Source organism: Bombina bombina, chromosome 1 (assembly GCF_027579735.1).
Source record: "Bombina bombina isolate aBomBom1 chromosome 1, aBomBom1.pri, whole genome shotgun sequence".
In the NCBI taxonomy this organism is placed as follows: domain Eukaryota; kingdom Metazoa; phylum Chordata; class Amphibia; order Anura; family Bombinatoridae; genus Bombina; species Bombina bombina.
The window spans coordinates 1,118,539,765-1,118,566,981 of record NC_069499.1 but is presented as its reverse complement, the minus strand read 5'-3'; the positions used below and the strand labels follow the sequence as shown (position 1 = coordinate 1,118,566,981).

At 42.6% G+C, this 27,217-nt stretch overlaps 1 protein-coding gene across 1 annotated transcript in view; it reads right to left on the bottom strand.

The window, feature by feature from the left end:
* CDK12 (cyclin dependent kinase 12) overlaps nucleotides 1–27,217 on the bottom strand; it is a 470,679-nt gene that overhangs the window by 72,439 nt on the left and 371,023 nt on the right. The gene's annotated exons all lie outside the window — the stretch shown is intronic.

Here is a 27,217-nt window from a genome sequence, read left to right as displayed (position 1 = left end):
CTTCTGGAATAACCGCAGGAGCTTTAAAAACCTTATCTAAACGTATAGAATTAGTATCAAGAGGACTAGAATCCTCTATTTCTAAAGCAATTAGTACTTCTTTAAGTAAAGAGCGAATAAATTCCATCTTAAATAAATATGAAGATTTATCAGCATCAATCTCTGAGACAGAATCCTCTGAACCAGAAGAGACCAAAGAATCAGAATGATGGTGTTCATTTAAAAATTCATCTGTAGAAAGAGAAGATTTAAAAGACTTTTTACGTTTACTAGAAGGAGAAATAACAGACAAAGCCTTCTTTATGGATTCAGAAACAAAATCTCTTATGTTATCAGGAACATTCTGCACCTTAGATGTTGAGGGAACTGCAACAGGCAATGGTACATCACTAAAGGAAATATTATCTGCATTAACAAGTTTGTCATGACATTTAATACAAACAACAGCTGGAGGAATAGCTACCAAAAGTTTACAGCAGATACACTTAGCTTTGGTAGATCCAGCAGGCAGAGGTTTTCCTGTAGTATCTTCTGGCTCAGATGCAACGTGAGACATCTTGCAATATGTAAGAGAAAAAACAACATATAAAGCAAAATAGATCAAATTCCTTATAAGACAGTTTCAGGAATGGGAAAAAAATGCCAAACATCAAGCTTCTAGCAACCAGAAGCAAATGAAAAATGAGACTGAAATAATGTGGAGACAAAAGCGACGCCCATATTTTTTGGCGCCAAAAAAGACGCCCACATTATTTGGCGCCTAAATGCTTTTTGCGCCAAAAATGACGCAACATCCGGAACGCCGACATTTTTGGCGCAAAATAACGTCAAAAAATGACGCAACTTCCGGCGACACGTATGACGCCGGAAACGGAATGAATTTTTGCGCCAAAAAAGTCCGCGCCAAAAATGACGCAATAAAATGAAGCATTTTCAGCCCCCGCGAGCCTAACAGCCCACAGGGAAAAAGTCAAATTTTTGAGGTAAGAAAAAATATGATAATTAAAGCATAATCCCAAATATGAAACTGACTGTCTGGAAATAAGGAAAGTTGAACATTCTGAGTCAAGGCAAATAAATGTTTGAATACATATATTTAGAACTTTATAAATAAAGTGCCCAACCATAGCTTAGAGTGTCACAGAAAATAAGACTTACTTACCCCAGGACACTCATCTACATGTTTGTAGAAAGCCAAACCAGTACTGAAACGAGAATCAGTAGAGGAAATGGTAAATATAAGAGTATATCGTCGATCTGAAAAGGGAGGTAAGAGATGAATCTCTACGACCGATAACAGAGAACCTTATGAAATAGACCCCGTAGAAGGAGATCACTGCATTCAATAGGCAATACTCTCCTCACATCCCTCTGACATTCACTGCACGCTGAGAGGAAAACCGGGCTCCAACTTGCTGCGGAGCGCATATCAACGTAGAATCTAGCACAAACTTACTTCACCACCTCCCTTGGAGGCAAAGTTTGTAAAACTGATTTGTGGGTGTGGTGAGGGGTGTATTTATAGGCATTTTAAGGTTTGGGAAACTTTGCCCCTCCTGGTAGGAATGTATATCCCATACGTCACTAGCTCATGGACTCTTGTTAATTACATGAAAGAAAACTAAATTTGGGTGAAGGAAGGGCCCTTAAATGAGAAGGTCCTTCCTCAACGGAAGTCTCCAAGGTGGCAGGGATGACATGTCCACCAGATCTGCATACCAAATCCTGCAAGGCCAAACAGGAGCAATGAGGATCACTGATGCCCTCTCCTGTTTGATTCGGGCAATGACTCGAGGAAGAAGCGCAAACGGAGGAAATAGGTATGCAAGATTGAAGGACCAAGGAACCGCCAGAGCATCTATCAGTTCTGCCTGGGGATCCCTGGACCTCGACCCGTATCTTGGGAGCTTGGCATTCTGACGAGATGCCATGAGATCGAACTCCAGCCGACCCCAGTTGAGAATCAGGTTGGAAAACACTTCCGGATGGAGTTCCCACTCTCCTGGATGAAAAGTCTGTCTGCTCAGAAAGTCCACCTCCCAGTTGTCAACCCCTGGGATATGGATCGCTAACAGATGGCAAGAATGCGCCCACCGGATTATCTTGGCTACCCCGGTCATCGCTAAGGAACTCCTCATTCCTCCTTTATGATTGATGTAAGCCACTGTCGTTATGTTGTCCATCTGGAAGCTGATGAACTGGGCCGAAGCTAACTGAGGCCAGGCCAGAAGAGCATTGAAGATCGCTCTCAGTTCCAGAATGTTTATAGGAAGAACAGACTCCGCCTGAGTCCACACACTCTGAGCCTTAAGGGAACCCCAGAAAGCTCCCCACCCTAGAAGGCTGGCATCTGTAGTCACAATCACCCAGGATGGTCTGCGAAAGCATGTTCCCTGGGATAGATGATACAGAGACAACCACCATTGAAGTGAATCCCTTGTCTCCTGTTCCAGGGTTATTCGAGGATTCAAGTCTGCATAATCTCCATTCCACTGCCTGAGCATGATAAACTGCAGAGGCCTAAGGTGAAACCAAGCAAATGGAATGATGTCCATTGCCGCCGCCACCATCAGTCCGATTACCTCTATACACTGGGCCACTGACGGCCAAGGATTGGACTGAAGGACTCGACAGGTATCAATCTTTAATTTCCTGACTTCTGTTAGAAAAATCCTCATATAGAATTGGTTAGAGTCCCCAAGAAAGTCACCCTTGACTTCTGAATTAAGGAACTCTTTTCCAGATTTACCTTCCACCCGAGAGTACTCAGGAAGGATAGTACAGTGTCCTTGCTTGGTGACAAGATGGCGCCTGGATTAGAATATTGTCCAGATAAGGCGCCACCGCAATGCCCCGCGGTCTTAGAACCGCCAGCAAAGACCCCAGAAGGATACCAAGGTTAATACCAGATGAACAATGTCCTGCATAGGGAATCAGCAATTCACAACCCAGCCAGTTTCAGGTTTAAAACAGAATGTCATTTATTAAAGGCTAGATGCCTAGTATTTATACAGGTTTGACCCCAGATGGGGGGGTTGAAAGACTCTTGTACATTTAGATAAAAAGGGGAAGACGCCCTTTTATGAAACAGTAGAATTACATTACTTAAATACTTTACTTAGGCAGATAACAACTTAAACACATTTGGCTTGTCTTATCACCTAGCGTCTGCTCTCTGAGGGTGATTAAACAATGGCCTGTTTATTACTTAAATGTAATTATAGCACACAATAGCTGAGGCCAGAAAACCTGTCTTTAGAAATTAGATTCTTAGCTAAACACAATTAACTCCTTCAGTCCTGACAGAAGGGTCTGTCACATAGCTCCCCCCTTGTGGAACACTCTGGCAGACCCGGCTTGACCCTTTGGCGGGTCAACCTGGGGATGACCGGACTAGGAGGTGGTAGGCATGTCAGTTTGTCAGGACAATCCATCTGTATTTCCGTTATGAGAGAGAATTCCTGTCCATACAAACAAGGGTTCAACTTCCTCAGTGCCCAGACTAGGGCTAAACAGTCCTTCAAAATCCCATCAGCTTCTTTACGAGTTTTCTGTACCTGCTCTTTATAGGTATCCACAATCCCTTCATACTGAAATAGGGTGCCCTTGAGTTGCTGCACCTCACTATGAGCCAGCGTCAGCTTCTCCTCAAGTGTCACTAAGTTTGTCTTTAATGTTTCATGTTCCACTCTCAAGCTGGTGTTTTCTGCAGTCTGTCGGTGCAGCCTGTCTAGCAGAGATTCCTGTTCTAAACGTGCTTTTTCCTCTGCGCTCCTCTTCTCCATCAGCGCATTGTAACGGGACTTCCACGTATCAATAGCGGACAGAGATTTACTGAGCTCAGCATCCTGGGGCTTAGCAGCAGGGGGATCAGTCTCTGCTGCACGGATCTGGGCACGGGTAGTCACAGGGTTAACATCAGCGGGACCCATAGGAGCGTAGCCAGAAACAAGGGGGGCCAAGTTATTTCCAAGGAGAACATCAGCGGGTAAATCCTTCATGACCCCCACATCCAAAGGTCTAGCGCCCACTCCCCAATCCAAATGTACCCTGGCAACAGGTAGGCGGAACACAGTGCCCCCTGCTACCCTCACAGCCACAGTGTCTCCTGTGTGCTGTTTCTCAGACACCAAGTTCTTTCGAAGCAAGGTCATGGTAGCACCAGTATCCCGTAGACCACTGACCTCCTTCCCATTCACTTTAACCAGTTGCCGGTTATTCCGGTGGGCAGCTTGCACAAGGTCTGCCTCATGTAGGATGCTCCAGCATTCTTGCGCCTCTACGTAGCGGGCCGCAGGCTGAGGGCTACGTGGGATTCCGCCGGCGGGTCCTCTCCAGGACTGCGCCTGGTTCGCTGCGCCTAGGGGACACTCCGGTCTCCTGTGCCCTAGTTGCTTACATCCAAAGCACCGAATAGGTTGTGAGTAGCCCCGCGAATTGAACCGGGCTCTCTGAGGGTAGTTCGTGGCCCGAGACCGTGTGGTATAGCGGTGCGCTGGGGGTTGGTAACTGGCAGGTGCTGGGGTGACTGGGGGTCCGTACTCCACTCTGGCAGGGGGCTTAGTGGTAGCAGTGTCCAGTTTGCGGGCATCCGTATACTCATCTGCCAAGCGAGCCGCTTCATGCAGGGTGGAGGGTTTACAGTCCCTAATCCACTCTCGAACTCCTGCGGGTAACTTGTCGAAGCAATGTTCCAACAGGAATAGCTGCAGCACCTCTTCCCCAGATACGGCTTGGCACCCCGCTATCCAGTGAGCTGCTGTGCGGTGCACCTTACATGCCCACTCAAGGTAGGAATCACCAGCTAATTTAACAGTGTCTCTGAACCGCCTCCGGTGTAACCGCATACCTGGAGAGCAGAGCCTCTTTTACAGTATTATAATCCCCGACTTCCTCATCTGGAATGGCCCGAAAAGCCTCACTGGCCCGGCCGGATAATTTTCCGGATAATATCATGACCCAGTCCTCTGCGGGTACCTTGTGTAGTGCACATTACCTCTCAAAATCTGCAAGGTACCCATCAATCTCTCCTCCTGTTTCCAGGAAGTTTTTAAAAGCTGCAAAATTTACTTTTCCCTTTTCCACTGAGGTTGCTGTGACTTGGGCTGCTGCAGCGCCGCTTTGGCGAAGTAGGTTGGCCTCCACAGCTGCTATGACCCGGTCGATAATTTCCGCAGATGGGTTGGGGCCATAATATGCCAGTCTTATTTTAACCGCCCGATCAAAGCTTGCTTCTTCAGGGGTTCTGTCTGCTATGCTGGGCCCATTGGTTCCTTCTGTTCCTGGTACTCTTTCCATCTTAGTCAGTATTGTAATAATCCCCCTCTTCCTGAGGTTACTGGCTTGTGTAGTTGCTCTTCTGGGCGATAAGGTTCATTCCGTCGCTTGCCACCAATGTTACGGTACCAACAGGATACCAAGGTTAATACCAGATGAACAATGTCCTGCATAGGGAATCAGCAATTCACAACCCAGCCAGTTTCAGGTTTAAAACAGAATGTCATTTATTAAAGGCTAGATGCCTAGTATTTATACAGGTCTGACCCCAGATGGGGGGGTTGAAAGACTCTTGTACATTTAGATAAAAAGGGGAAGACGCCCTTTTATGAAACAGTAGAATTACATTACTTAAATACTTTACTTAGGCAGATAACAACTTAAACACATTTGGCTTGTCTTATCACCTAGCGTCTGCTCTCTGAGGGTGATTAAACAATGGCCTGTTTATTTCTTAAATGTAATTATAGCACACAATAGCTGAGGCCAGAAAACCTGTCTTTAGAAATTAGATTCTTAGCTAAACACAATTAACTCCTTCAGTCCTGACAGAAGGGTCTGTCACACCTTCCACCCGAGAGTACTCAGGAAGGATAGTACAATGTCCTTGCTTGGTGACAAGATGGCGCCTGGATTAGAATATTGTCCAGATAAGGCGCCACCGCAATGCCCCGCGGTCTTAGAACCGCCAGCAAAGACCCCAGAACTTTTGTGAAAATTCTGGGTGCTGTGGCCAGCCCGAAAGGAAGAGCCACAAACTGAAAGTGTTTGTCCAGAAAGGCAAACCTTAGGAACTCTTGATGATCTCTGTGGATAGGAACATGTAGATATGCATCCTTTAAATCCACTGACGTCATAAATTGACCCTCTTGGATCAATGGTAGGATGGAACGAATAGTTTCCATCTAGAAGGACGGTACCCTGAGAAACTTGTTTAGGTTCTTGAGGTCTAGAATTGGTCTGAAGGTTCCCTCCTTTTTGGAAACCACAAATAGATTGGAATAAAACCCCAGTCCCTGTTCCAGAAATGGAACGGGAACAATCACTCTCAGAGCGGAGAGATCTTTTACACAATGTAAGAACGCCTCTCTTTTCGTCTGGTCTGCAGATAATCTCAAAATTAGGAATCTGCCTCTGGGAGGAAAAACCTTGAACTCCTGCTTGTATCCCTGAGACACAATATCTATTGCCCAGAGATCCTGGACATTCCGAACCAAGGCTTTGAACAAAGAAGGAAAGTCTGCCCCCTACAAGACCCGGTCCCGGATCAGGGATATACCCTTCATGCTGTCTTGGAATCGCCGGCTTCTTGGACTGCTTTCCCTTGTTCTAAGACTGGTTGGATCTCCGAGTAGGTTTGGACTATTCCTGCTTTGAGGAAAAAGAGGGAGAGTTTCTCTTGAAATTACAAAAGGAACGAAAATTGTTTTGTCATCCTTTTTGTTTATTTCTCTTGTGAGAGAAGATGACCCTTACCTCCCGTGAAAAAACAATCTCCTTCAGATCGGGTCCGAACAAAGTCTTTCCCTTGAATAGAATGGCTAGAAACTTAGACTTAGAAGACACATCCGCAGACCAGGGCTTTAACCATAAGGCTCTGCGGCCCAAGATAGAAAAACTCGATATCTTCGCTCCCAATTTGATAACTTGAAGGGAAGCGTCTAAAAATAAAGGCCTTTGCAAGTTAGAGAGCCTTTATCCTATCCTGGATCTCATCCTGAGAAGTCTCAGTCCTGAGGGCCTCAGATAGCGCATCAAACCAATATGCCACCGCACTAATAACGATGGCAATGCACACAGCCGTCTGCCAAATACAAATTAACTCCAAAAGGAGTAAGAGAGGAAACGCAGAGCACTGCATGTGGACTATACATTTTTAGGAATTTGTAGCATATCTTGATCAGCGTCACTATGCTTCCAAGACAGCATACACCCTAGAAAGGAGTAGGTTTAGACAAGACTATCTTTATCAAATTAAAGATCTCTCAAAAAAGTACCACAATGGTATCCATACTAAAAGACGAGGGACCCCTAGCAGGGAATCTTGATTCATCCTGAGTCACAAATGATGAATTACACAAATGAAGAGTTGGAATTCCACAACAAAAAGTAACACATAAAAAAATGTTACCGTCTCTTTAAATTTTAAAAAGTAACTTTTTTTTTATATCTTCTGAAAGACACTAATAAACGTTACTTTATTAAAAGATATCGCCATGACATAAAAGAAGCGATGTTTTGCGTAGCAACTCTAGATAGGGTTTGTGAGGAACCGCAGGGCACTGCATGTGTGTTATAAAATCTTTTGAACACCTCCTCAATCAATCTGACACATATAAGGCAGATACTTCAATTGTATAAACAAGTGTTATGTCTATATTCCACACATAACCACCGGTACTGTCTCTTTAAATGTAGAAGTGTAACATTCATTTTATTTAATGACAGAAAATTCAGGATAAGAATGTGAGGATTTCCAACATAGATAAACCCTCTCTACACCTTCGCCTGACCCAGCTGAGAAGTCAGATAGTCTCCACTGTACTGACTACACAATAGTGCTATCTTATAGTACACAATGTAGAAGTTAACTACATCTCAGCTAAACCATGCTGAAGTACCCATCTGCCCTTCTAATATATGTGTCTGTGTGCTAGATATATAATATAACAGCAGAACATATTAGAATTATTGTTTTATTGCAGTTTAAACTGCCACTCTGCACCAGGACTATTTAGCCTTTACTTGTGCAGCAACAATCCGGAACATAGCAGGAGGAAAGCTAACCGTTCCTCCGGGGCCAGTAAAGCCCAACTATGCGCTAAGCACTTAACCTATTAAGGCAGATTGCGCAGATGGTAATAAAACACTCAAAAAGGGGCCATGAGTGACAATACCAGAACAGAGAAAGTAGCGCGCAGCAATAAGATCCACCCATCGTGGGTGTTGCAAAAACGGAGCCATCTCCCGGTCGGTAAAGTTCGATGTTAAAACTGCTTTACAAGCATGGCGCGCAACACTAAGATCCGCCAGACTATGCACTAAGCACCTGCCATAAGGGCAAAAAGCGCAGATGCATCTAATCAAAATGGGGACCGAGTGAGACACAAAACAAGCGCAGAGAAAGTGGCGCGCAGCATTAATATCCGCCCATCGTGGGCGTGGCAAAAACAAACCATCTCCTGATCGGCATATTTTATGTTATGAGTAAAATAACACTGTCTCCTATCCAGCCCCAGTGCCTGTATAAAATAGCTGCCATAGACCTCTCCCTCAAGAAGAGATCACAGTCCCATCACAATAAAGAGCCCAATCTATCGTATGCCCTTGATATGTGATTGTCAGAAAAGTAGTGCTCACTTTCTTCTGAGAGAATGATGTCCCCAGAAATAATAAAGTTAGCACTTACCTTGAATGCTGTTCGACAGCAGGACAGTCCAGCAGGTTTAAGAGGTCCTCTCCCTCCCATAGCCCTGTGGAATAAGATAAGCATGAGTTAAATGTGCTTAGGCTATCCGGATTAGGGCAGCATAAATGTATAGGAGGCGCAGTGAGAATTATGTCCCACCGGTTCCTATTGCTTTAAAGCCACCAAAAGCTCTACTACAGAGACTGATATGGACTAGGCTACACCCTAGAACAAAGTAGCACACTCTGGCACTACTTTAAAAATAATAAACTCTTGATTGAAGAATCTAATCTAACACCTCACTTTACCTCTCTCTTCCTATCAATAACGTAGGCAAAGAGAATGACTGGAGTGGGAGGGAAGGGAGGAGCTATATATAGCAGCTCTGCTGTGGTGCTCTTTGCCTCCTCCTGCTGACCAGGAGGTGAAATCCCACAAGTAAGGATGAAATCCGTGGACTCATCATGTCTTTAAAAAGAAAAAGTCTTGTGGACCATAAAATAAAGGAATTTATCAGGTACGATATAGATGATGTTTTCTTTCATATAGGTGATAAGAGTCCATGATCCATTACTCCTGGGAACTAATACCCAAGCTTTGGCAAAGGCCAGGAGTAATTGAAGAAAAAAAAAGGGAGGGATTAAACATCCTTTTAAACCATAAGAAAAACACCCAAAAACAGAAAATGTAGTCCCAGACCAAAACTGCTGCTGAAACACCTTCCTATCAAAAGCAGGAAAAACATCGAAATGGTAGAATTTAGAAAATGTATGCAAAAGGAACAAAGGAAAAAAGAAATAAGCTTAACATCCACCTTATGTATACTGTAGGTTCAAAAGGAGATTGTAAAAACTTCTAGAACCGAATTAATATTCCAAGGAGGAGAAATAGGTTTAATCACAGGCTTTATTCTAGATAACTAAAAATAAAATGTGCAACAAAAACCACAATCAATAAAACAAGGATTGCACATAGAACAATATCGGACCTCTGAAAAGTAGAAGCATGCATACTGTATGTACTGAGTACTTGGTTTGGGCCCATTTTGCAGCAATGACTGCCTCAATGCGGCGTGGCATGGAAGCTATCAGCCTGTGGCACTGCTGAGGTGTTATGGAAGACCAGGATGCTTCAATAGCGGCCTTCAGCTCTTCTGCATTGTTCGGTCTCAAGTCTCCTCTTTCTCTTGGCAATGCCCCATAGATTCTCTATGGTGTTCAGGTCAGGCGAGTTTACTGGCCAATCAAGCACAGTAATCCCACGGTCATTGAACCAGGTTTTGGTGCTTTTGGCAGTGTGGGCAGGTGCCAAGTCCTGCTGGAAAATTAAGTCAGCATCCCCATGGAGCTTGTCTGCAGAAGGAAGCATGAAGTGCTCCAAAATCTCATGGTAGACGGCTGCGTTGACCCTGGACATAATGAAGCACAGTTGACCAACACCAGAAGATGACATGGCTCCCCAAATCAACACAGACTGTGGAAACTTCACACTGGACTTCAAGCACTTTGCAGTGTGTGCCTCTCCATTCTTCCTTCTTCTGGGTCCTTTGTTTCCAAATGAGATGCAAAATTTGCTTTCATCAGAAAAGAGGACTTTGGACCACTGAGCAACAGACCAGGTCTGTTTTTCTTTAGCCCAGGTAAGACTCTTTTGGGCGTTGTTTGTTGTTCAGGAGTGGCTTGACAAGAGGAATTTGAAGCCCATGTCCAGGATCTGTCTGTGTGTGGTGGCTCTTGGTGCACTGACTCCACAGCCTCAGTCCACTCCTTGTGAAAGTCCCCAACACTTTTGAATGGCCTTTTCCTGACAATCCTCTCCGGGCTGCGGTCATCCCTGCTGCTTGTGCACCTTTTTCTTCCACACTTTTCCCTTCCACATAACTTTCTATTAATGTGCTTTGATACAGCACTTTGGGAACATCCAACTTCTTTTGCAATTACCTTTTGAGGCTTTCCCTCCTTATGAAGGGTGTCAATGATGGTTTTCTGCACAACTGTCAGGTCAGCAGTCTTTCCCATGATTGTGATTCCTACTGAAACAGACTGAGAGACCATTTAAAGGCTCAGGAACCCTTTTGCAGGTGTTATGGCTTAATTAGCTGATTAGAGTGGGACACTGAGCCTAGAATATTGCACCTTTTCACAATATTCTAATTTTCTGAGATTGTGGATTTGGGGTTTTCATGAGCTGTAAGCCATAATCATCATAATTATGACAAATCACAGCTTTAACTATCTTGCTTTGCATGTAATAAGTCTATCTTATATATTAGTTTCACCTTTTAAGTTGCATTAGTGAAATAAATGAACTTTTGCACGATATTCTAATTTTTCGAGTTTCACCTGTATATCCAAAGTGAAATAGTATTTTGGGTTTGCCTTCCATCTGGGGAGTGACGATTTACACAGTATTATGCTAGAATGTGTTTCTCTTCATTTTGAGGAACATTGTTTGAACTATTTGTATTTGTGGGACTGTTTCCATTAAAGACTCTTTTCACTTTGGATATATTCCTGCATATCTGTATTATCACTATTTGTGTGTGTTTTTTGTTGCAGATTTTATTTTTAATTTATATTTTCTGTGTTAACCACATTGTGATTTTTGTATTTATTATTGTTTATTCTAGATAATGTCTAAACAAAACAATGCACAACTGGAAGACCAGCAATTTTCCTAGGGAAAAGAACAGAGGGACTTCCTGCAAACCACCATGAAGAAACTCTGGGATTTTTGGAATCCTAAAAGAATGCCAAGAATACCAAAAAATAAAAGCTTTTCAAACTTTATAATAGATCTTTCTGGTAACAGGTTTCCGTTCAATTACCAAGCCATCAAGCTTAGAGATTTAAATCTGGATGGTAAATGGGTCCTTAAAACACAAGATTTCTTCGTAGAGGAAGAGGCTAGGGCTGGAAACTGTACATCTGAACCAGATCTGCAAACCAAACTCTTTGGAGCGATGAGAAACACTCATGCATTCTCTAGCCTTATCTTAAATATTACCCTTAGAAACAATTCCAGAGTAGGAAATACATAAGCCAGCTAAAATGACCAAGGCATCCTCAGAGCATCTGTCTCCAGAGGCCTTGGATCTCTGGACCTAAAGAAATACTGAGCAAGCTTGATCAAATTTGAAGCCATGAGATCCATCTCCGGCATTCCCCAAAGACTCACAATCTACTGAATACTTCTGGAGGAAGAAAACATTCCCCTGGATGGATAGTCTGACGACTGAGAAAATCTGTTTCTCAATTGCTCACTCCTGGAACATGAACTGCAGATATATGACAATAATGGATCTCTGCCCAATCCAGAATTTTCTAAACTTCCTTGTTTGCCAGGGAACTTCTGGTTCCCCCTGGTGATTGATACATGCCACAGCTGTGACATTGTCTGAAGGAAGGATTCTATCCTTAACTAGGGCCAAAGAAAAGAGACCGGTGAATTGCTCTGAGTTACAAAATATTTATGGGCAACGTCCCTCCTAATATGCCCCAATATCCTGAGCAAGGCAAGCACTCCATACTGCACCCCAGCCGGACAGACTTGCATCCGTCAAAATAACAGTCCACAGGGGATAAGCAAAGCTTGCTCCCTGAAAAATCGCTGGGGAACTAACCACCATGAGAGAGACTGCATTACTAGAGGAAATTATTTGTGAAAACTGAGATAGATCCCTGTTTCACTGACTGTATGCAAAGCTGAAGAGGCCTTATATGCAGCTGGGCATAATGCACTGCATCTGATGCTGCGACCATTAAACCTATTGCTTCCATACAGGAAGCTACTGAGGTAAAAGGCTGAGCCTGAAGATTCAGATTGTCAGACATTAATTTTGACATCCATGGAGACAATTAGTAATCCCAGAAAAGTTACCTTTGTCTGAGGAATCAAAAAAACTCTTTGGCAAATGTACTTTCCAACCATGGGGGCAAAATAAATGACAACAGTAGGTTGACCTGAGATTCTGCTAAAAGTATAGCTGGAGTTTGAACCAAAATATCATCTAAATAGGGAAAAATGAAATAACCTGAGATCTTATGACTGAGACCAAGACACCAAGAATTGTTGTAAAGATTCTCGGTGCAGTTGCTAGAACAAATGGAAGGGTCACAACTGATAATGTTTGTCAAAAAAGGCAAACCTCAAAAATTGGTGGTGATCCAACTGAATTGGAACATGCAGGTAAGCATCCTTTAAGTCTATGGTCAACATAAATAAAAGGAAGGATTGTCCTGATATTATTAATTTTGAAATTAGGAATCTTGACAAACTTGTTCAAAATTTTCAAATCTAGAACAGGCTGAAAAGTTCCCTCTTTCTTGGGAACTATGAAGACATTTGAATAAAAACTCCTTCCCATGCTCTGATAGAGGAACTGGGACTATAACCCCCTATAGATTCCAGATCTGAAACATATTGAAGAAAAGCCTGAGCTTTCACAGTGTTCTCTGGTATCCTTGAAAGGAAAAATCTGTCTCTGGGAGGCTTTGTTTTGAATCAGATACCCCTGAGAAACAATTTTCAGAGCCCAAGGATCTGAAACCGAGTGAAACTATGCATCCTGAAAATGCATCAACCTGCCCCCTGCCAGAGATACCAGACTGGAGGCCACACCTTCATGCTAACTTAGGAGTGAAACCTTTGGACTGCTTGGACTTGTGCCAATTAGCAGCAGACATACAAGGATTACCTGAGCCAATTAGATTTGAGGAAGAAGCAGACAACTTTTGCTCCTTACTTTAGTTTATGGACTGAAAATACTTAAAGCTTTAAGCCAATCATTGGCCCAAATTTTAGAGACAGTCATAGGGACAGGAAAAAAATTCAGATAATACATCCTGAAATTTAAAATAAGAATCTACCTGACCTTTAGAAGTCTCCCCAGTAGAGGTATCATCTGAAACCTCTAAAACAAGCAACACTTCTTAAAGCAAAGAGCCAATAAACTCAGTCTGTAATAAATACACTGAGGGGGATGGATCGGCATTAGCCTGACAAACCCCCTGATCACCAGATAACACTTCCCCCCTCAGACATAACTGACTCAAAGTGAGACTCAGATATACCAGCACTAGTAGAAGGCAAATCAGACACTGACCGTTTCCTTTTACATGACGGGGGAAGGCAGCCATCAGATCTGTTATACTCGTCTTGATGTATTCCCTCAGATAAGAAGGGGGGCCCAATTGTTACTGAAAAGAACAAACAGAATAAGACAATCCTTAAAGAAGCCAAAGATGCAATAGGTTGGTCACAATGCATACACTATAGATGGCAAGCATTAAATAATTGAGCAGGAGGGGAAACCTCAGCCTGTTTGCATGAAACACATTTTTAAATGTTAAAAACATAATTTATGCTTACCTGATAAATTTATTTCTCTTGTAGTGTAGTCAGTCCACGGGTCATCCATTACTTATGGGATTATATCTCTTCCCCAACAGGAAGTTGCAAGAGGATCACCCAAGCAGAGCTGCTATATAGCTCCTCCCCTCACATGTCATATCCAGTCATTCGACCGAAACAAGACGAGAAAGGAGAAACCATAGGGTGCAGTGGTGACTGGAGTTTAAATAAAATTTAGATCTGCCTTAAAAGACAGGGCGGGCCGTGGACTGACTACACTACAAGAGAAATAAATTTATCAGGTAAGCATAAATTATGTTTTCTCTTGTTAAGTGTAGTCAGTCCACGGGTCATCCATTACTTATGGCATACCAATACCAAAGCTAAAGTACACGGATGAAGGGAGGGACAAGGCAGGAACTTTAAACGGAGGGAACCACTGCCTGAAGTACCTTTCTCCCAAAAATAGCCTCCGAAGAAGCAAAAGTGTCAAATTTGTAAAATTTTGAAAAAGTGTGAAGTGAAGACCAAGTCGCAGCCTTGCAAATCTGTTCAACAGAAGCCTCATTTTTAAAGGCCCAGGCGGAAGCCACAACTCTAGTAGAATGAGCTGTAATTCTTTCAGGAGGCTGCTATCCAGCAGTCTCATAGGCTAAACGTATTATGCTACGAAGCCAAAAGGAGAGAGAGGTAGCCGAAGCCTTTTGACCTCTCCTCTGTCCAGAGTAAACGACAAACAGGGAAGAAGTTTGACGAAAATGTTTAGTTGCCTGCAAATAGAACTTCAGGGCACGGACTACGTCCAGATTATGCAAAAGTCGTTCCTTCTTTGAAGAAGGGTTAGGACACAATGATGGAACAACAATCTCTTGATTGATATTCCTGTTAGAAACTACCTTAGGTAAGAACCCAGGTTTAGTACGCAGAACTACCTTGTCTGAATGAAAAATCAGATAAGGAGAATCACAATGTAAGGCAGATAACTCAGAGACTCTTCGAGCCGAGGAAATAGCCATCAAAAACAGAACTTTCCAAGATAACAGCTTGATATCAATGGAATGAAGGGGTTCAAATGGAACGCCTTGCAGAACGTTAAGAACTAAGTTTAAGCTTCACGGCGGAGCAACAGTCTTAAACACAGGTTTAATCCTAGCCAAAGCCTGAACGTCTGGAATTTCTGCCAGACGCTTGTGTAGAAGAATAGACAGAGCAGAAATCTGTCCCTTTAACGAACTAGCGGATAAGCCCTTTTCTAAACCCTCTTGTAGAAAAGACAATATCCTAGGAATCCTAACCTTACTCCATGAGTAACTCTTGGATTCGCACCAATATAAATATTTACGCCATATCTTATGGTAAATTCTTCTGGTAACAGGTTTCCTAGCCTGTATTAAGGTATCAATAACTGACTCCGAGAAGCCACGCTTTGATAGAATCAAGCGTTCAATCTCCATGCAGTCAGCCTCAGAGAAATTAGATTTGGATGGTTGAAAGGACCCTGAATTAGAAGGTCCTGCCTCAGAGGCAGAGACCATGGTGGACAGGACGACTTGTCCACTAGGTCTGCATACCAGGTCCTGCGTGGCCACGCAGGCGCTATCAGAATCACTGATGCTCTCTCCTGTTTGATCTTGGCAATCAGTCGAGGAAGCATCGGAAATGGTGGAAACACATAAGCCATGTTGAAGACCCAGGGCTGTCAGAGCATCTATCAGCACCGCTCCCGGGTCCCTGGACCCGTAACAAGGAAGCTTGGCGTTCTGGCGAGACGCCATGAGATCCAGATCTGGTTTGCCCCAACGATGAATCAGTTGAGCGAAGACCTCCGGATAAAATTCCCACTCCCCCGGATGAAAAGTCTGGCGACTTAGAAAATCCGCCTCCCAGTTCTCCACGCCTGGGATGTAGATCGCTGACAGGTGGCAAGAGTGAGACTCTGCCCAGCGAATTATCTTTGAGACTTCCAACATCGCTAGGGAACTCCTGGTTCCCCCTTGATGATTGATGTAAGCCACAGTCGTGATGTTGTCCGACTGAAATCTGATGAACCTCAGAGTTGCTGAGGCCAAGCTAGAAGAGCATTGAATATTGCTCTTAACTCCAGAATATTTATAGGGAGGAGTTTCTCCTCCTGAGTCCATGATCCCCGAGCCTTCAGGGAATTCCAGACTGCGCCCCAACCTAGAAGGCTGGCGTATGTTGTTACAATCGTCCAATCTGGCCTGCGAAAGGTCATCCCCTTGGACAGGTGGGGCAGAGAAAGCCACCATAGAAGAGAATCTCTGGTCTCTTGATCCAGATTTAGTAGAGGGGACAAATCTGAGTAATCTCCATTCCACTGACTTAGCATGCACAATTGCAGCGGTCTGAGATGCAGGCGCGCAAATGGTACTATGTCCATTGCTTGCATAGAAAAATAATTTACTGCACATACCTCGTTTGCAGGGGGGCCCTGCATGCTATTCCCCTTTTCTGAAGTTACCTCACTCCTCAGAATGTGCGAGAACAGCCAGTGGATCTTAGTTACGTCTGCTAAGATCATAGAAAACGCAGGCAGATTCTTCTTCTAATGCTGCCTGAGAAACAAACAGCACACTCCGGTGCCATTTAAAATAAACTTTTGATTGAAGAAATAAACTAAGTTTAAAAACACCACAGACCTCTCACAACGACCTATCTTTAGTTAGGTTGCAAGAGAATGACTGGGTATGACATGTGAGGGGAGGAGCTATATAGCAGCTCTGCTTGGGTGATCCTCTTGCAACTTCCTGTTGGGGAAGAAATATAATCCCATAAGTAATGGATGACCCGTGGACTGACTACACTTAACAAGAGAAACAAATGTTTATCTAAATTAGCTTCCAAATCTGGATTAGGCCCAACTTGAATACAGAGGGGAACCCACACCAACCCCTAGCAGCCAAACCAATACTAAAAGTAGCAACCGCAGTATACAGAATAGAGGTGGGAGGGTTAATATAGAGCTCCGAGGTTTGAGAATCTTTGCCTCCTCCTAGTTGCAGGAAAGGTAAATCCTTGGAGTAATGGATTGTGTTCTCATCACCTCTATTAAAGAAATCCAGTTCTCTGTGCTTACCATTGCCGACATGTGCTTGCACATGTGCAGCAACTCTCCTTCAGGTACTTGCAACCTAGGTTCCAAAATGGCAGCACCCATAATTAGAGAGAAGTGCATGAAAAGTGTTTACTGTTTAATGACTTTTTAACCATGCTCCATAGAAAGGTCAAAAAGCAAAATGCTGCACTTTGCATACGCCATTAACATTTTTAGCTTTTGTAAGTGACAAACTGTGCAATTTATTATCTATTAGACAAGCAAAACTTACACAAAAGCAAGAGCTGTGTAATGTCTTTCTTTCCTAAGATATGGTGAGTACACAAAATCATCAATTACTAGTTGGAATATCACTCCTGACCCGCAGGAGGAGGCAGAGAGCACCACAGCAAAGCTGCTATATATGTCACTTACCTTACCCATAATCCCCAGTCATTCTCTTTGCCTGCGGTGCAAGGAGGAGGTGAAGTTTTGGTGTCTGACCTACAATCAAGATTTTATGTTAAAAGCAGAGTAGGTTTGCTCTGATCTTTCTAAAGGGTCTAGCCTTAGCCCATGTCAGGCTCTTCAGTAGGGCAGTGGTGGGAACTTGTGGGGTAAAATCCTCACATTTTGCTGCCCTATTTAGATAGCCTGAGTAAGTTTACTCAGTCTTTTTGTATTTCCACAGGTCCATGTGAGGGAACGCATCCTCTCAAACCAGGTGAGCTGTCCTGCTGCCGGACAGATGAATATTAAGGTAAGTGCCAATTTTATTTTTCTATTTAGCAGGGAAAAATTTGGCACTTATTCAGCTGAAACACTGCAGGGGATGTTTTTTTATTATTCCTGTCAAGTGCAGGTTTTTATGGCAGTTTTTGCAGGCACGGTTAGTGTGAGGAGTTTTTTATTTTTATTGATGGCTCAATGGGGTTCCGTTTTTTAAACAGATTATGTACTTTTTATATAAGGGTTTTTGTTGTTAAAAATTAACAGCTTTTTTGTCAGCTGAAGGACTGTGCTTTTTTTCACTTCCTGTGTGAGAGGTGCGCATTTTTTCAGATGTCGCTGCTGCTTTGATTGCTTCTTGCCGTTTTAGCTTCTCTGGAATCTGGATTGTAAACGGAATCGTTTTTTCCTCAGTTTGCTGCGGGTCGCAGGACAGGTAGGGCACCTCAGTAATTCTGCTGAGGCATAGAGTGTTGTCTGGGGTATGTTTTCTTGATTTGGTAATATAAAAGGGAACATTTAATTTAGTACAGTTTTGTTCCATGTTATATCCTTTGTTAAAAGATTTAAAAAAATATATATATTTAAAAAAAATATATTTTTGTATTCTTTTGTATTATGGATCAGGAGGCTGTACAGGATGTTACCTGTAGCCTATGCTTTGATGCCCAGGTGGAACCCCCAGTACATTTTTCTTCATGTATTGAAATAACTTTAGCTTAGAAATAGAAATAGACTTTTTGACCCTGAGCTATCATTAACCAAGGTGGATGCTGTTCAGGAGCCTCCTGTTTCAGATGTGCCGCAGCTTTCTCATCAAGCGTCCCAATCCTATTCATTTGCACATGCAGTGCCCTGCGTTTCCTCTCAAACTCTGTCTGGAGTCACTTTGCAAGATATAACTGCCCAGGTATCTTCTGCGGGATCTGAGGAGCTGTCTGCGCTTTTTCCCATGCTGCAGGGAAACCACAAAAGGAAATTTATAGAAACAGTAGGTAAGGTTTCTGATCCTGAAGTGGGTAATCATAGTATTTCCTCTCAGAAGTCCGAGTATGTAGATTCTGAGGGTGCATCTGAGGGTGAAATTTTGGACTCAGGCAGAATAATTCCTTCTGCTGATGCTGAAGTTGTGTCCTTCAGATTTAAGCTGGAACACCTCCGCTTGTTACTTAAAGGGACATTAAACCCAAAAATGTTCTCATTATTCAGATAGAGAATACAATTTTTTAAAAAATTCCAATTTACTTCTATTATCAAATTTACATTCTCATGTTCTTTTTTGAAGGGATACCTAGGTAGGTAGCGTGCACATGCTTGAAGCACTACCTGACAGGAAATAGTGCTGCCATCTAGTGCGCCTGCTAATGTATAACATTGTTGCAAAACTTCTGCCATATAGAGCTGCAGACACGTGCACACTCATATGCTTACTTTACTACTATTCAACAAATGATAACAAGAAAACAAATAAAATTTGATAACATAAGTAAATTGGAAAGTCGTTTAAAATGGTATGTTCTATCTGAATCATTAAAGACATTTTTTTGGGTTTTATGTCGCTTTAAGGAGGTTTTGGCTACCTTAGATGACTCCAATACCACTATCGTTGTTAACCCTAAGAAGTCTAGTAAGTTGAACAAGTATTTTGATGTTCCCTCTGCGGTGAAGGTATTTCCTGTTCCAGATTGTGCTTCTGAGATTATTGCACAAGAATGGGAGAGACCTGATATTCCTTTTTCTCTCTCCTATTTTTAAGAAAATGTTTCCTATAGCTGACTGTTAAGGAATCGTGGTAAACGGTTCCTAAGGTGGAAGGAGCCATTTCAATTTTGGCTAAGAGGACCACTATTCCCATAGAGGATAGTTGTTATTTTAAGGATCCAATGGATAAGAAATTGGAGGCATTATTAAAGAAAATGAATGTTCACCAAGGTCTTCAATGGCAGCCTGCGGTGTGTATTGCTACTGTTACCAGTGCTGCAGCTTACTGGTTAGATGCCTTGTCTGTTTCTATTCAGACAGATATTCCTCTTGAGGAGATCCTAGACAGGATTAAGGCTCTTAAATTAGCCAATTCTTTTTTTTACGGATGCTTCCTTACAGATCATTAAACTGGGAGCAAAAATATCTGGTTTTGCGGTTCTAGCTCACAGAGCCCTTTGGTTAAAATACTGGTCTGCAGATGATTCTTCTAAGTTATTAGCTATACCCTACAAGGGTAAGACCTTGTTTGGGCTGAAATAATTTCAGATATCACAGGAGGAAAGGGATCTTTTCTTCCTCAGGATAGAAAGAATAAGCAGAAAGGACGTCAAGAGTAATTTTAGAGGTAAACCCTCCGCTTCCTATTCCAAGCAGGAACTATTCAAGTCTTCCTGGAAATCTGGTCAGTCTTGGAACAAGGGGATACAGTCTAAGAAGCCTGCAGCTGACTCCAAGTCAGCATGAAGGGTCAGGCCCCCGATCAAGGAATGGATCCAGTAGGGAGCAGGCTTTCTCAATTTGCTCAGGCTTGGATGCGAGATATCCCAGACCTGTGGGCCGTGGAAATTGAATCTCAGGGGTACAAGATAGAATTCAAGACTTTTCCTCCCAGAGGCAGGTTTCTTCTCTCAAGATTATCTGTAGACCAGATAAAGAGGGAGGCGTTCTTAAGTTCTTTTTGCCCTGGGAGTTATAGTTCCAGTTCCTCCGCAGGAACAGGGTCTGGGTTTTTATTCAAATCTTTGTGGTTCCCAAGAAAGAGGGGACTTTCAGACCCATTTTAGACAAAAAAAATTTAACAAGTTCCTCAGAATACCGTCCTTCAAGATGGAGACTATAGGTTCCATTCTTCCTTTGGTTCAAGAGGGTCAGTTTATGACAACCATAGATTTAAAGGATGCGTACCTTCATGTTCCCATTCACAGGGATCATCAATCATTTTCAGTTTGTGGCTCTTCCATTCGGCCTTGCCACAGCTCCCAGAATTTTCTCAAAGGTGCTGGGGGCTCTTTTGGCAGTGATCCGGTTTCAGGGCATTGCAGTAGCGCCATATCTGGACGACATTCTGGTTCAGGCACTGTCTTTTCAACAAGCAAACTCTCATACAGAGATCTTGTTGTCTTTCCTTCGCTCCCACGGTTGGAAGGTGAATCTGGGAAAAAGTTCTCTGATTCCAGCCACAAGAGTAGTGTTTTTGGGGACCATAATAGACTCCCTATTAATGAAGATATTTCTGACAGAGGTCAGAAAAACAAAGATCGTCGACTCCTGTCTTGTCCTTCAGTCCTCACTTCAGCCGTCAGTGGCTTTATGTATGGAGGTTATTGGTCTGATGGTAGTTCCCATGGACATCATTCCGTTTGCTCGGTTCCATTTCAAATCTCTGCAGTTATGCATGTTAAGACAATGGAACAGGGACTATGCAGATCTGTCTACACAAATAGTTCTGTATGAGGCGACAAGAGACTCTCTTCTGTGGTGGTGGTCTTAGGAACACCTCTCCCAGGGAACTTGCTTTCGCAGACCTTCCTGGGTGATCGTGACCACGGATGCCAGCCTTCTAGGTTGGGGAACTGTTTGGGGGTCATTGAAGACTCAGGGTCTTTGGACTCGGGAGGAGTCAGTTCTACCTATAAACATTCTAGAGTTAAGAGGGATTTTCAATTCTCTAGTGGCCTGGCCTGCCCTCAGTTAGCCCGGTTTCTGTGATCCACATCCCAGGAGTGGACAATTGTGAGGCGGATTTTCTGAGCAGTCAGACCTTTCATCCGGGAGAGTGGGAACTCCATACGGAAGTATTTTCCAGTTTAATCCTCAATTGGGGCAGCCAGAACTGGATCTCATTGTTTCTCTGCAGAATGCCAAGCTTCTGAGGTACGGCTTGAGGTCAAGGCACCCACAGACTTACTGATAGATGCTCTGGCGGCCCCTTGGAACTTCAGTCTAGCATACATATTTCCTCCGTTCACTCTCCTGCCAAGAGTCATTGCTCAGATCAAGCAGGAGAGGGCATCGTGATTCTCATAGCGCCATCGTGGCCTCGCAGGATCTGGTATGCAGATCTAGTGGAAATGTCGTCTCTACCTCCATGGAGACTCCCTCTGAGGATGGATCCTCTACTACTTCATGGTCTTTTTCTTCATCCAAATCTCGTTTCTCTGAAACCGATTGCTTGGAGATTGAACGCTTGATTTTATCTAAGCGTGGGTTTTCAGAGTTGGTCATTGAGACCATGATTCAGGCTCGCAAGCCTGTGACAAGAAAAATTTACTAAAAGATATGGCGTAAATATCTGTATTGGTGTGAATCCAGAGGCTACTCTTGGAGTAGAGTCAGGATTCCTAGGATTTTGTCTTTTCTCCAGGAGGGTCTGGAGAAGGGTTTGTCAGCTAGTACTCTGAAAGGTCAGATTTCTGCGTTGTCTATTTTGTTGAAGAAGCGTTTGGTGGATGCTCCAGACATGCAATCTTTTTGTCAGGCTAGGATCCGGCCTGTGTTTAAACCCGTTACGCCTCCCTGGAGTCTTAACATTGTTCTAAGAGTTTTAAAGCGGGCTGCATTTGAACCTATGCATTACTTAGATATTAAGATGTTATCTTGGAAGGTTTTGTTTCTCGTTGCTATTTCTTCTGCACTGAGAGTTTTGGAACTCTCTGTTTTGCAGTTTGATTCTCCTAATCTTATTTTTCATTCTGATAAGGTGGTTCTATGTACTAAGTTAGGTTTCCTACCTAAGGTTGTTTAAACCAAGAATATTAATCAGGAGATTGTGACCTAATCCTTCTCCTAAGGAGTGTTTGTTGCACAACCTAGATGTTGTGCGTGCATTGAAGTTCTATCTTTAGGCAACTAAGGACTTTCGTCAGTCTTCTGCTTGCTTTGTTTGTTTTTCTGTGAAGCGCAAGGGTCAGAAAGCTACGGCTACTTCTTTCTCTTTGGCTAAGGAGTATTGTTCGTTTTGCCTATGAGACTGCTGGACAGCAACCTCCTGAGAGAATCACTGATCATTCCACAAGGGCTGTTTCTTCTTCCTGGGCATTTAAAAATGAAGCTTCTGTGGAATAGATTTGCAAGGCTGAAACTTGGTCCTCTTTACATACTTTTTCTAAGTTTTATAAATTTGATACTTTTGCCTCAGCTGAGGCTTCTTTTGGGAGAAGGGTTCTTCAAGCGGTGGTGCCTTCTGTTTAGGTATACCTGTCTTGTCGCTCCCTTATCATTTGTGTCCTCTAGCTTGGGTATTGATTCCCACTAGTAATTGATGATTCTGTGGACTCACCATATCTTAGGAAAGAAAACATAATTGATGCTTACCTGATAAATTTATTTCCGGATATGGTGAGTCCACGGCCCACCCTTTAAGACAGTTATTTTTTCTAAAACTTCAGCCACCTCTACACTTTTATCTTCTTTTTCCATTTTTTCTTCGGTCGAATGACTGGAGATTATGGGTAAGGGAAGTGACATATATAGCACCTTTGCTGTTGTGCTCTTTGCCTCCTCCTGCTGGCCAGGAGAGATATTCCCACTAGTAATTGATGATTCCATGGACTCACCATATCAGGAAATATTTTTCAGGTAAGCATAAATTATGTTGTTTTTTTTTATTAAAAGAGCAGTTGAGCAACTCTTATGATGCGTAAAAACAAAATTTATGCTTACCTGATAAATTTCTTTCCGGATATGGAGAGTCCACAACGTCATTCCAATTACTAGTGGGAATGTCTCTACTGGCCAGCAGGAGGCGGCAAAGAGCACCACAGCAAAGCTGTTTAGTGTCACTCCCCTAATCATAATCCCCAGTCATTCGACCAAAGGGAAATGGAAAAAAGAATAACACAAAGGTGTAGAGGTGCCTGAGGTTTAGTCAGAACTATCTGTCTTAATAAAGGGTGGGGTCACAGATACTCTATATCCGGAAAGAAAGAAATTTATCAGGTAAGCATAAATTTTGTTTTCTTTCCTACGATATGGAGAGTCCACGACGTCATTCCAATTACAAGCTAGAGGACACAGAATGAATAGGGAGGGAGAACAAGACAGGAAGACCTAAACAGAAGGCCCCACCGCTTGAGGAAACTTTCTCCCAAAAGAAGCATCAGTCGAGGCAAAAGTATCAAATTTGGAAAAAGTATTCAGAGAGGACCAAGTTGCAGCCTTGCAAATCTGTTCCACAGAAGCTTCATTTTTGAAAACCACAAGAAGATGAGACAGCCCTTGTGGAATGAGCTGTAATTCTCTCAGGAGGCTGCTGACCAGCAGTCTCATAAGCAAAACTCCTTCTGACCTGAGAAACAAACAAGGCAGAAAACTGCCAAAAATCCTTAGTCGCCTGAAGATAGAATTTTAGAGCACGCACAACATCCAAGTTGTGCAACAGACGTTTCTTATGAGAAGAAGGGTTAGGACAGAGAGAAGGAACAACAATTTCCTGATTAATATTGCTATCCGAAACCACTTTAGGGAGAAACCCCAATATAGTACGAAGAACCGCCTTATCAGCATGAAAGATAAGGTAAGGTGAATCACTCTGTAAAGCAGAAAGATCCGAGACTCTCCAAGCAGAAGAGATAGCAACAAGAAACAAAACCTTCCAAGATAACTTAATATCTATGGAATGCATTGGCAAGCTTAAGGATCCAAGGAGGAGCAACAGATTTAAAACACAGGCCTGATTCTAACCAGGGCCTGACAAAAAGATTGAACATCTGGTACATCCGCCAGACGCTTGTTTAACAAAATAGATAATGCAGAAATCTGACCTTTCAGAGAACTGACTGACAACCCTTTCTCCAGACCTTCCTGGAGAAGACAAAATTCTAGGAATCCTGACCGTGTTCCAAGAGTAGCCCTTAGATTCACACCAATAAAAAGGTATTTAACACCATTAGGGAATTTCAAGGGGTAGTGATTCAAGATTGAAGCTAGGTCTTAAGGAAATACCAGAATTACAATGGGTTTATATAAAAATATGGTTTTGAATGATATAATGTAACTGGTTCCTGTGCTTTACCCTTTCTTTTTATTATATATTGTATTCATTGTAAGATTTACAGTGTATAGTATGATGCCTTTCTTTCATTAGTAATGTAATAAGTGGTATAGTGCTGCATGTTTATGGCTCACTATTTCATACTGGATTACATTTGTTTAATGTAAATATAGTAAGAACCATAATATAGAAAAAACTATTTATGTAAGAACTTACCTGATAAATTCATTTCTTTCATATTAGCAAGAGTCCATGAGCTAGTGACGTATGGGATATACATTCCTACCAGGAGGGGCAAAGTTTCCCAAACCTCAAAATGCCTATAAATACACCCCTCACCACACCCACAATTCAGTTTAACGAATAGCCAAGAAGTGGGGTGATAAGAAAGGAGCGAAAGCATCAAAAATAAGGAATTGGAATAATTGTGCTTTATACAAAAAAATCATAACCACCACAAAAAAGGGTGGGCTAATATGAAAGAAATGAATTTATCAGGTAAGTTCTTACATAAATTATGTTTTCTTTCATGTAATTAGCAAGAGTCCATGAGCTAGTGACGTATGGGATAGTAGATACCCAAGATGTGGAATTTCCACGCAAGAGTCACTAGAGAGGGAGGGATAAAATAAAGACAGCCAATTCTGCTGAAAAATAATCCACAACCCAAATCAAAAGTTTTTTATCTTAATAATGAAAAAAATGAAATATAAGCAGAAGAATCAAACTGAAACAGCTGCCTGAAGTACTTTTCTACCAAAAACTGCTTCAGAAGAAGAGAAAACATCAAAATGGTAGAATTTAGTAAAAGTATGCAAAGAAGACCAAGTTGCTGCTTTGCAAATCTGATCAACAGAAGCTTCATTCCTAAAAGCCCAGGAAGTAGAAACTGACCTAGTAGAATGAGCCGTAATCCTTTGAGGCGGGGATTTACCCGACTCCACATAGGCATGATGAATCAAAGACTTTAACCAAGACGCCAAAGAAAATGGCAGAAAAGATAACAAAGAGACTAGAAGTCTTTCTAAAATCTTTAGTAGCTTCAACATAATATTTTAACCCCTTAATGACCACAATGTACCCTGTATGTCATTGGTCGTTAAGGGGTTTTTCAGGACATAATGGCACAAGTCTAGCAAGAACACACTATTAATGCACTCCCTCCAGCAGGCTTTGTGGAATAGAGCAGTCTCAACCCTGGTGGCAAGACCGTGCTATAAAACAATCAAGTCCCAAAAAAAGGCCAGCGACATACAGGGTACGTCGCTGGTCCTTAAGGGGTTAAAGCTCTTACTACATCCAAAGAATGTAAAGATTTCTCCAGAGAATTCTTAGGATTCGGACACAATGAAGGGACAACAATTTCTCAGGTAAAAATTTAAATGAAGTCCGCAACACCGCCTTATCCTGATGAAAAATCAGAAAAGGAGATTCACAAGAAAGAGCAGATAACTCAGAAACTCTTCTAGCAGAAGAGATGGCCAAAAGGAACAAAAATTTCCAAGAAAGTAATTTAATATCCAGAGAATGCATAGGTTCAAACGGAGGAGCTTGTAAAGCCCTCAGAACCAAATTAAGATTCCAAGGAGGAGAGACTGACTTAATGACAGGTTTGATACGAACCAAAGCCTGTACAAAACAATGAATATCAGGAAGATTAGTAATCTTTCTGTGAAAAAGAACAGAAAGAGCAGAGATTTGTCCTTTCAAGGAACTTGCAGACAAACCTTTATCCAAACCATCCTGAAGAAACTGTAAAATTCTAGGAATTCTAAAAGAATGCCAGGAGTATTTATGAGAGGAACACCAAGAAATGTAAGTCTTCCAGACTCGATAATAAATCTTCCTAGACACAGATTTACGAGCCTGTAACATAGTATTAATTACTGAGTCAGAGAAACCTCTATGACTAAGAATCAAGCGTTCAATTTCCATACCTTCAAATTTAATGATTTGAGATCCTGATGGAAAAAAGGGCCTCGAGATAGAAGGTCTGGTCTTAACGGAAGTGTCCAAGGTTGGCAACTGGCCATCCGAATGAGACCCGCATACCAAAACCTGTGAGGCCATGCTGGAGCCACCAGCAGAACAAACGAACGTTCCATTAGAATTTTGGAAATCACCTTTGGAAGAAGAACTAGATGCGGAAAGATATAGGCAGGATGATAATTCCAAGGAAGTGACAACGCGCCCACTGCTTCCGCCTGAGGATCCCTGGATCTGGACAGATACCTGGGAAGTTTCTTGTTTAGATGAGAGGCCATCAGATCTATTTCTGGAAGTCCCCAGATTTGAACAATCTGAAAAAATACCTCTGGGTGAAGAGACCATTCGCCTGGATGTAACGTCTAGCGACTGAGATAATCCGCTTCCCAATTGTCTACACCTGGGATGTGAACCGCAGAGATTAGACAGGAGC